This window comes from Orbicella faveolata, unplaced genomic scaffold, assembly GCF_042242905.1.
Source record: "Orbicella faveolata isolate gen_17 unplaced genomic scaffold, um_ofav_v1 contig_2, whole genome shotgun sequence".
Lineage (NCBI taxonomy): Eukaryota > Metazoa > Cnidaria > Anthozoa > Scleractinia > Merulinidae > Orbicella > Orbicella faveolata.
In genome coordinates, this window is record NW_028301547.1 from 7,253,461 (window position 1) to 7,264,708 (window position 11,248).

Below are 11,248 nucleotides of genomic sequence, written 5' to 3' on the forward strand. Positions count from 1 at the left end.
TATTTTTTGAAGTGTCACTTTAATCATCAACTAAAAACAGCCACCAATCAAGTTTTGGCTCTCGTTGTCACACAATACGTGAAGCATCGGAACCAATGAAGTCACGTGACGTGTGATGATCTCTTGAGCGTCCAGCACTAGTGAGTACTTGGTCTGTGATGTGGGGTTCACGCTCTGTTCATCACATGATACAGACTGGCATCAACTGAGGTGTAAAAAACACAGTAGTTATATTAGAGGGGTTGTAATTCTTTGTGATTAGCTAAAATGGTTGCTTATGGTTTTGGTTTTTTGAAACCCAATCAATCAAGTGAGTGATGTTACTTACATTTGGCACCTTGGAGAGCAGAACTAGTTTGGGGATCCGACGCAGATGAGGCAGTGCACACAGGCAATGATGCTTAACTTCTGCAGAGAAAAACATCACAAGAAGGATGGATGAGCGACTACTGACCTGGACAGTAAAACAACTAGTGCCAGTCTTCTTTCACTCACTCCTTCTTCTGTCACTACTTTCCTTACTCCAAACTCCCCTCGTAACCCACATAACCACACCCAATTTACCCTTCAGTCCTCAAATTGGATAGAAATGAGCAAGATCAAGAATCAGATAAACAAATAAGTTCTTTTAACAAACCAATTCTTTTATATCTGGACACAGGTAAGGTTGCCTACAATGTTGATGTTCCATCAAGTTCATGAAAATAACCTAAATTCAGCCCTGCTGGGGTATAAATTGCATGAGCTTACCAGGCTCTGCAGAATTAAATCCTTGTATCGACTTAGGAGCAGTTTCCATGAAAAGCTCTATTTGAAAAGAAACCTATTTTAAAACCTTAGATGCACAATAATCACAAAACCAACTGTAGTGAATGTAGACTTAAGGCAACTGCTATTCATTATCAAATTCATCCAAAAATTGATACGACAGTAATGCCAAAATATTAAAATAGATCACAAATCAAAGCTCACCCAATAACTGATATGCATTTTAACAATCATCGCCAACATTTTTATCAATCAGCAAGCTAAGAACCTGCAAGAAAATTACACAAGAAAAACCTGTGAATACCACTACTGCCACTCAAACTTAAAAGATAATGTGACAACTGAGCAACTCTAGGGATTGTGGGTGCTCACACATCCCATCCATACAATCATCATACATTCATGACCCTCCCTCCCTTCCTGACCCTCCCTCCCTCCCTCCCTCCCTCCCTCCCTCCCTCCCTCCCTCCCTCCCACAGGAAACTGATAGTAACTTGTGTTTTAAAAAAGATCTTTTGAGTAAGCATATTTCTGAATCAAAGATAATTCAGTCATGCCATTGGTAAACAGTGACCCAAATTGCTATTGCAAAATTACATGTTTTAGCATTGTATGGTTTTTTAACATAATTTTGAAGTGAAACTATGAAACAAAAGGTCCGTTTTTCAGAGTGATGTGAATGCGAAGGGAACACTTCCGTCTGAAAAAACTTTGCATGAAGCTGACTATTTCCATTAATTTCTACTTAACAATCAAATGACTGCGTAAAAGAGGATCTTTTCTTAGTCTGAAGAAACATGGTATCAATAACAGCAGTTTGCTTCATAAATATTAACAACCAGGAATGTCATTTAGCTTTGCAGTACATTTAAGTATTGATGCATGGGACTAGATCAGCACCCCTACAGTCATATGCAAGAAAAATACTAGAGCTACAGTGTATGTGTACATGTATACTGTCGGTATAAAACAGTGACAAACTAGTTTGTTTGATCAGCTGAGCAACCATTTGCACATTTTTTGTTTTCAAAGTATATTTCATTTAGATAACACACTTGACAACATAACTGAACATGTAAACCCAGCACACACTCAAAGCTAAGTTTAAGGATTCCTCTTTGTCAGTGACTTGCCATATTTTGCTGACCAAGTCATTTACCAGTGGAGTAAAATGATCACGTGTAGGGTGATCTTTCACATAGACACATAGAAGAGCTTCAATCTGTAATCTGCTCTGAGGTCTAAAAGCAGAGGCCTGACAATCCAGAGTCCAATTCACTTACCACTACATCACTGCACTCATCACAAAGCAATTGTTCTGATGTCTCTGATGTGACATTGATTACTTCCATTAATTGATTGTTTCAGGTTTGTTTCCGCTGCATTCTGTTGCACTTTGGTGTGTGAAGCTGGTAAACACAGTCAGGTGCCATGAGCTACAAAGAACAAGACATCTCCCCTGCAATTTTAATTCCTGTACTGAGCTGGTTGCATTGGCTAGTTGCCTTGTTCCTGTGGTCTCACCATGTGTGATTTTAGTGCTTTTTGCTCATAAACAGAGCGTTGGTAATGACTGCAATCTGAAGAGATAATGAAAATAGTTCAGTTATGAGAACTATATTAAAATTAGCTTCATCAATACCTTTGTTAGGATGTGTTGACATAGATGGATGCATCCGTGAGAAAAACAGTACTGACATTGGCTGTATCTCCTAGTGAGACCTGCAAGAGCAGCTTTTAGGGCACTCATGTACACAGTAGACATGATCTTGGGGTAAGTTTTCCAAGAGGTGCTCAAGTTGCTTAAATGTTGCCAGCTGGAACAGAATTGATCTGAATTGACAATCATGACTATGTGGACATATGTGTGATCTTTGGTTATACAAACAGACTGCCATGGGCTGTGGAATGAGCTCTGAGAATGACCCAAAACATATTGATGCCCAAGGACATAAACTCTATAAGACTATTGCTATTATTATCATTTTGGAGGGCATTGAGAAAATAAAAACTGAACAAATGACACCAAAACAGTCTGAACAATCCAGTGAGCATTTACAAGTTGAATGGCTTTATTTTCCCTGGATGAAAATACACAATTAAACCAAGCAAAGCTTGCTAGAAATCACAAAATCTTACCATTTGAGTTTTCAAAAATTGTAAAAGACATGAAGGAAAGTTCAATAGGGCATATTGTAAGTGCTGAAATTACTTATTGGCCTATTTCAGCGGGCTAAAATACTTTTTAGCCAGCCAAATTCACCATTTTAGTGTGCAAAATGTGCCACAATGCCCGACAAAGTGATAATAACTCCAACGCTTTTTAAAATCGTTTCAGTGCTTTGGGAAGACATTCTTTCAGACCTTCCATATGATAGCCAGATTCAGATATGGTCTGACACACTGCCAAAAATTGCTGGTCGACAAAATGTACAAAATTAACACTAAAGCTTATAGTCCTTGTGAGGAAATAAAGTGTATCATGTTATGTCTGAAAAAGCCAAGTATGTGCAAGTCTGTTCCTACATAACTTATTTCACATCTTACATGGACAAAGTAATTTCTGAAGAAACAAAATGCCCAACATGATCATTTGCTCAACAGCACAGAAGAGCGATCTCAGTTAAAATACCAGAGCAGTCCTGGTGAAAACAATTTCCAGTATAACAGCTCATTTATATGGCATTATCATTTCTATTTTTGATAGCTAACCACCATAAACAACCATGCTGCAGGCTCTCACAGGGAAAAATCGGTCAAATTAAGGCCCCATTTATACAGAAAGATGATGCTTCTCTCTCTCTTTTCTCTTCTTTTCCTTTCTTTTCGTCTGCATTTGTGCTATCTTGCTGACCTGCAATTTATTTTCAAATTTAACTACTGATGTCAACTGGCTGCCTGGCTCTGCTAGCCCCTCTGCTTATTAATAATAATAATAATAATAATAATAATAATAATAATAATAATATAATAATACTTTATTTATATAGCGCTATTTCTATTACCATCCAGTAGCACTTTACAATGAGGTTAAAAATATCTCACCAATAAAAATTAATAATAATAATAATAATAATAATAAAAAAACGTAGCAATATATAAAACATGAGCAAAATAAACTAACTAATAAAATAACTAAGCTGTAAAAATCAGAATAAAAACTAAGGAAAATAAAACTCTATGATAAAAACTTACTGACTACAGCTGTAACTAACTAACTAACTAACTAACTAACTAACTAACTAACTAACTAACTAACTAACTAACTAACTAACTAACTAACTAACTAACTAACTAACTAACTAACTAACTAACTAACTAACTAACTAACTAACTAACTAACTAACTAACTAACTAACTAACTTATTCCAGGCAGCCAGTACTCTAATTCTTATCATTGACATTTTTTTTTACAAAATAATTATTAGTATTTTTGTGTGAGAGAGTACAAAATAATAAAGATTGTTGTTGTTGTTGTTGATGATCCTAGCGCTAGGATCATCCTAGTACTAGGATCATCCGAGTGCAAGGTTCTCAGCTGATCATCCTACTGCCAAGATGCGCTAGGATGATCCTAACTCATAAACCCTCTGCTAGGGATAACTCACCTACCCAGGACAAATTTATTTGGGCTCCAAGAAAAGAAAATATGGTAAAAAATACCATCAAAACAAACAAATTGTCAAGTGAGAAATGTATAAATTCACAATTGTTTTAGTTTTGCTTTGGATAGAAAAAATTGAATAACTGCTTTTTGCGACAAAATTTTCACAACAATATTTGTGGCTTCCGTCGTTAAATTTATTTGATTGCAGAATTTTTTTATAGTTTTGCCATCAAATTTATCCCAAATTAGAGAAAAATTAATTGTTTGGAATTCTAATTGAGTTTAGAAATTGAAATAATCTCAGTGGAACTTATGAAGCACGTAATTCAAGTGCAAAGAGGTTTTGGCAGTAAAACTATTATTATTGATTGCATGTTTTATTTACCAGGTTAACCAAAGCATAACTGGCTAGAGTTGACCCAAGTAGTACAGTAACCCTACCTGAAAAATTATGCTTGTAAATGTGGGCTGTCTTTGACCCTCTTGCTAGGGTTACCCTACTCGCTTGTAAACAGGTCCTAAATGACTGCCAGCCACAGACTGCAGTTTCACGAAATTTATGCATTTAAAGCTGTCAACTATCTATATAGTAAATATGAACTGAATATACAGCACAGTTGAAAAGTCTACACAACTCGCAAATAATGAAAGACTGGGTTGGCTTTGATCAACTGCCATAATAGATGATTGTCTTCACAAACAGGAACAAGTGCTTGTTTAAATGAATTACGGTTGTTTCACCTGAAAGCCAGTTTGCCTGATGCCAGTTCACCCAGACTATAAGTCAGTTTGCCCGAACTGTTCGCTCCTTGGTCAATGAATCAAACACAGAATACTGGGCCATTTTTAACAATCTATCAAATGAGCAGGCTTGTTTGGCTTGTTTGCTCCCTTGTCATACATTGCCGCGCCAAACAAGCCAAATGCGCCACTAAATAAATTATATAAACCTAAGACAAAACACACGTATAGATTATTCCTTGTTCTTTCATCCAGGGCTGAGTCAAAGGAGCCACATGAGCCACTCAATATATAGACCTAGGACTTATATTAACGTGCATATAGGTTTACAGTCATTTTGATACAAGTCGTTTCGATGCAAATGGAAGTTGATATGATACACATCTAAAATCAATGCGATACAAACTAAAGTCAGTTCGATACAAAATGAAGCCATTTTGTGACAAAAGTACAGTAACTAGAAGAAAAATCTCAAGGAAAGTCTTTTCATCTTCACATTGCGTACAACAGTGACCGATCGAAAGAGTGTCATCCCAGGAGAAAAATCATGTTCGTCTGGAGGTCTTGGAACTTTTTCCACTGCTTAGCTGAATACTCTGAACTTCTTCTCTGAAACGAGCCCGATTAGAAGGGAAGTCAGACGAGCCCCACAGTGGAACAAATCATCCACTACAAAACAAAAACATCTAGTATTGCTAGGCAATTCTAAACGTGGAAATTCTATAATACCGGTAATTTCAGACTGCTGGGTATCTTAAAGTTTTGTATCGAATTGACTTCAGTTTATATCAAATCGACTGAAAGGTAACCGGTCATGACGCTCCCAAGATATAACGCTCCTGACATGACACCCCCCATAACACATTACACCCCCTACCATTAAGATATAACGCCCCTGATAGAAAAATAGTTACAAAACACCCGAGATCCAAACGAAAAAGGATAAGCTTACGAACAATTAAAAATAATAAATATGATTTTCTCACTTGTTTAACAAAGAACCTGCTTGCGCTTTTTAAGTACCAGTAAGTTCTAATTGCAATAACGTAAAAAGAAAAACAATAAACCAAGACTTGTGATCTTCTCACTGTGGTGTTTTGAAATTGCATAACAATAAGCCTAACTTAAAAAAGCAAGCAAGGACTTTGTAATAAACAAGAACATTGATCTACTTGAGCATCTTTGCAAATAAGCTGAAGTCTTAATAATTACGGTCTGAATTGTAAACAAACGTTCTATTGAAGTTATATTGACAAACTGAGCATACACGCGTTAAATATAATCCAGCACTAACAATGTTTTATGTTCAATTTAATTTATCACTAAACAGATGTATTAAACATACTAAATTATGCAGGATTTCGATCCGCTGTTGTTTGGTCCGTAATTGTTTGGTCTTGTTCGGCGATTTTCATTGTTCACAATGGTGCAACCAAAAGGATGCTTTGTTGAATGCAACCATTATTTTTACTTAGGGTGGAAATCACGTCACATAAATCAACAAATTATAAATCTGACCTTCACAAGCTGTAATTTCATGTGTGATACATGACGTATCATAGCAAAATCGACAACAGCAACACGAGCCTTAGTTGGGGGGCGTCATGTGGGAGGCGTTATATCTTGGGGTAGTCATGACCGTAAATCGACTTAAGATGTGTATTGAATCGACTTCGACTTGTATCGAAACGACTTTGTATGGAAACTACCGGATACCCGCATTTAGATTATTCCTCGTTCTTTCATCCACTGCTGAGCCAAACGAGCCACTAAATATATAGACCTAGGGCTTCACGCGTATATAGATTATTCCTCGTTCTTTCATCCACTGCCGAGCTTAACGTGCCACTGAATATATAGACCTAGGGCTTCGCGCGTACATAATTATTCCTCGTTCTTTTATCCACTGCCGAGCCAAACGAGCCACCAAATAAATGCACCGTCATAAGTGGTCCTGTACTGTGTAGTTGCTCCCAACAAATAATTTAATTTTGCTTCAAAATGCCCACAATGTTGTGTTCTTCGCTCGTTTAGCTAAAAGAAAGAATTTAACACATCATTCTTGAACTTTCAGTCCGGGCGAATTGACATCGGACGAACTGGCTAACGGGCGAAACGAACGACCGGTTTAATACCGTTTAAATCATGTTATCGTGGGCATAAGTAACAAAATATTACGCTTCTCTTCCTCTATATACACAAAATAGAAGATCTTAAAGAGCTGTTACGAACCTGAAAACACGCCTATTTCTTGCTACTTCAGCCGCCTTTGCCAGGTTAGGTGAAATAACATCCGCCATCATGGAAAGAAAGACCGCGAGAGACTAGGGGAGAACGTTAGTTTTCAGTCCTTTCGCAGATTACAGAGCAAAATGGCGGAAATTTTAAAATTCATGAGAAACAAAACATTGGTTGGTCGTGTTTTTGACCCATTGAAGCGATTGTTTTAGCTTTTCATGCGAAGATCCTTTTTTTTTTTTGCTGCGCGGCAGGGGATGAAAGTATAAACGTCTTTATTGTACTTGGATTTAAGTGTTTTGACCCCAAAGTTCTTAAACAAAATAAAAATGAAAAGGCCAATATCACTGATTTTATTCATTTCCGGTTCAGTTTTACTCCAATATTTGCCCACAGAACGTGACAGGCTTCAACCACAAAAACTTTCTTCTTATGCAGCCTTCAGAAGCAACTAACGCGCATGCGTGTGATATAATTAAACTTGTCATTCAAATGAATAAGCGTCACCACAAGTGAGCACAGCATAAGGACAAAACAAATATAATGCTAACACCTGCCACGCTATAGACGTGCTCGCTTAACGGCAGCACATATACTAAAATTGGAACGATACAGAGAAGATTAGCATGGCCCCTGCGCAAGGATGACACGCAAATTCGTGAAGCGTTCCAAATTTTTTAATGTTAACATGTTATATTCCCAGCAGTTGGCGCCCGTATCGTAAACAACTAATTATGTCGTTCTATTCTGTGCATATCTATATGCATTCGTCAAAAGTTAGGCGATTCTGTTCTAAAGCGAAGTTTCTTGATTCTTGATCGATCATGTGAAACAGTGAGTTCCTTTAGGCTGTTGAAGCACCCAGTTGAAGTACAGCTGACGGGGAAAATTCTAATCCTCGTGCCGTTACAGGGGTGATACAAAGTCAGGATTTCAACTCAAGTTATTGTCAAAGATTTCAACAGAAAGGAAGTTCACCCCGGAAATTTCCTTGGTCAAAACAAGCCATTATCCGAAGACAGCCTAGTAGTTGAGATTTTTAAAGGAGTCACGTCACAGTTTACGCAGCTTGAAAAGTTTAGTCTAAATTTTTCAAGTTCGTCGTTTGTAATCCGAGTTAATCTTCTCCATCCTTGACCATCCTTGTTCCATTATGGTTTATCATTGTCTATTTGGTGTTTTTATATCTTATTTTTAGGTTGCCTTCAATTTAAAAGTAATTTTGGACGTGGCCAAAATAACTGAAAATGCCGTGACTGGGCTCCTTAAAGTTCTTTGAAAAGTATTGAGTGAATATGGCTCTTACAAAGAGGTCACAGACCAAACAAACCTTCGCTTTCCTTAAACCATGAATTGAGATAAAGCATTGCTTTAAAAGATCACAATTAGTTTCAAATTTAGTGAATTAATGTTCTCGGACCTCAGCGCTGGTATATGGAAATATCTACTTCTCGAAACAAAGACAATCACAATGAGAACACGTGTAGAAAACAAAAGTACTTGTGAGCGCTTTGTTAAAACGTCAGAAAAGGACAAAAAGACCCACCAAGGCTTCTTATCAATATTTTTACGACTTTAAATGACTGTGGCTCTATATATTTAACCGAAGTTGAAATTTGGGGTCACCTCCAACTGGGATTTAATGATTTTGCCTTTAGTTTAAAGAGTCTGAGACTAACCGAAATCCACAGGAACCATTTGTTTGAGCCAGCATTACAGCTGCCAGATAAAACAAATATGTGAAACAACGAGCTATTTATCATCTTGAAGTTTGCAAAGGTACTAAATTAACCACTCTTGCGAGTCGATGAAACTCAGCCGTTTCGAGGCTCTTTCGAGCTTTCGATTCCGTCAGAGCGAAGTGAAAAACTTTGCCTCGATGAACATGGCTAACGATAGAAACTGCGTCAGCCTCGCGAACTCGCCACGGCGGTCTATCATCATCTTTGCTCGTTGCGCCATGGGACGCAGAAGGCCTTAGAATTAAATTTCCTGTGCCGGTTTCTGTAATCATGAACCAGTCTGAAGGGGCGACTAGCCCCCTGCAGACTTACCTGAGCCTCTTTTGGCCAGTTTGGTCGGGGTTCCTGTTAGGCCTTCACAGCTACCGTGGCGGCTTCAGGACTAAGTCCCACTGAAAGGCTACTCCGCTGTTTCCCACCTCCCACGAGCGAGGATGTTACCGGGGCTTTTGGGAGGCCGCCACAGCAGTTAGTGACCTTTAACAACCTGAAGTTAATAAACAACTAAGTGTTTCACTCGCCACCGACGAAGCACAAGAGCTTTGAGTTTAGAAATTGACATATGCTAATTCTTTTGAAAACATTTTCTGAGTCCGCCAGTGCCTTGTAGTAGTGTTGATTAATAGAGGAATGTTTACACGATATCATTTCAACATGGCATGTGCTATTTAACAAGGCCATATAGGAGGCAGAGCAATTTCCCTATCTCTAATCTGTTAGTAATAACATCCGTTGCCCGTATTTGAGAGGTTAAATTTTTGTGAAGAAAATAAATCTGTGGGGATCAATGTCGGGCGGGATTTATCGAGAGCTTCATGCTGCCAGGAATGTTCTGCAACTTCCATGGCTGTCGAAACAGATCATCCGATAACTGTTTACGAGAGACACAAAGTACCCTATCACATTGTATATAGTTGAAAACAAGGTCGGAAAAACAAGGAGTCGGAAAAGAAACCTCTTCAGATTAAATAAGCATCGTGGAGGGAAGAAAACTAATAAACCAATACAAAAAAAGGGTCTAGACTACAATAATTCAAGACAAAACTGGGTAGGAGTCGAGTCGGATTCTAAAGACAAGTCTAAAATCTTTTTTTAGCTGAACTGGCGTCAAAAATAAAACTAGATTTGTAAATTCTGGTTGTGTTTTCCATTATCAGCAAAATTAGTGTATTAGAACTTATTTTTCAGCCTCAAAAGCTCTTGTTTGCCCAGCCTCCTCCGCCGTATAAGTCATACCGGCTACTGAACTCTTAAACGCGCCTACGGAGAAACTCGAGAACGGCTTGCGAGCGATCGATGTGACCTTAAAATCCAAATGTAAGGTCATTGCGGTTTCGCCAACAGCGAGTCATAAGTTAAACGAAACTCTGCTTGCTAAGCCGCATGACATTTCGATAGCGAGTGTATTTTTCTACATTTCTCTCATTCACAAACGCCGTTCTGCATGTGTATTGAGTCGTGTCTACATATATGCGTATTGATCCAGATACGAAATTGTCGATGACTGATTCGTGCAGTCCAGGTACTCCTAGGTCTGCGAACTCGCACCTCGATTGATCCGTGAAAGGAACGATGATTCCATTTATAACTGGATATAAATTCAACGAACGACCTCAAAGGTAGGCGACAAATACTTACAGGATGTCTGAATGTGCTGATTCACGTGTATGATGGAACAATGAACTCTTACATAACAAGATGATGACATTGAGTGACAGTTACCTGACAGCCAGGGGTTTTCATGCAATGACATGTTTGTAAGCAGATCAACTAGTCGTATCTCTGTCTTTCAGAAACTCTACACCACGGATTTGGAGGTACAAAGCAGCTATCGTCGACTAAATAACGTTAAAAAGGAGGGAAAGTATTCTTTAATTTGGTAAGTAGTGTAATCTTCCTTGATTAGTTGTGTATTTCGTGATTGTGTTGTGACCTATTGAAGTCACGCTGATCTAAATGTAGCATCATCTATTACTAGCCGTAATTTCTTCGTTTCTCTGTAATTGTTTGGCCGAAATGCCTCTTATTTTATCGCCAATTTGATATCTGTGTTCTCAAGTTTATATTGACAGCATTTATTGCATGATGAAAACGATATCCCGATCCGTGGGGAAGTTCAGTTTAAGTTTATAATTTATGCAATGGCGGTAAA

The 11,248-nt window shown here is 38.0% G+C and overlaps 1 long non-coding RNA gene and 1 other non-coding gene across 7 annotated transcripts; one reads left to right on the top strand and one right to left on the bottom strand.

Annotated features, from left to right (window-relative positions):
• On the bottom strand, window positions 1-8,043 carry LOC110042872 (uncharacterized). Of its 6 annotated transcripts, XR_016207206.1 has the most exons (7): window positions 7,349-7,518; window positions 4,817-4,915; window positions 3,481-3,622; window positions 2,052-2,348; window positions 973-1,036; window positions 329-408; window positions 1-205 (listed from the first exon to the last, which is right to left on the bottom strand). It is a non-coding gene; the product is annotated as an uncharacterized LOC110042872 (long non-coding RNA). The 6 variants fall into 6 exon arrangements; XR_016207202.1 differs by having other exon boundaries at window positions 3,481-4,915; window positions 7,349-8,043; XR_016207204.1 differs by lacking the exon at window positions 3,481-3,622 and having other exon boundaries at window positions 4,381-4,915; window positions 7,349-7,537.
• LOC149111760 (U6 spliceosomal RNA) lies at window positions 7,924-8,032 on the top strand. The gene has a single exon (XR_016207578.1). It is a non-coding gene; the product is annotated as a U6 spliceosomal RNA (small nuclear RNA).
• Window positions 8,044-11,248: the final 3,205 nt, after the last annotated feature.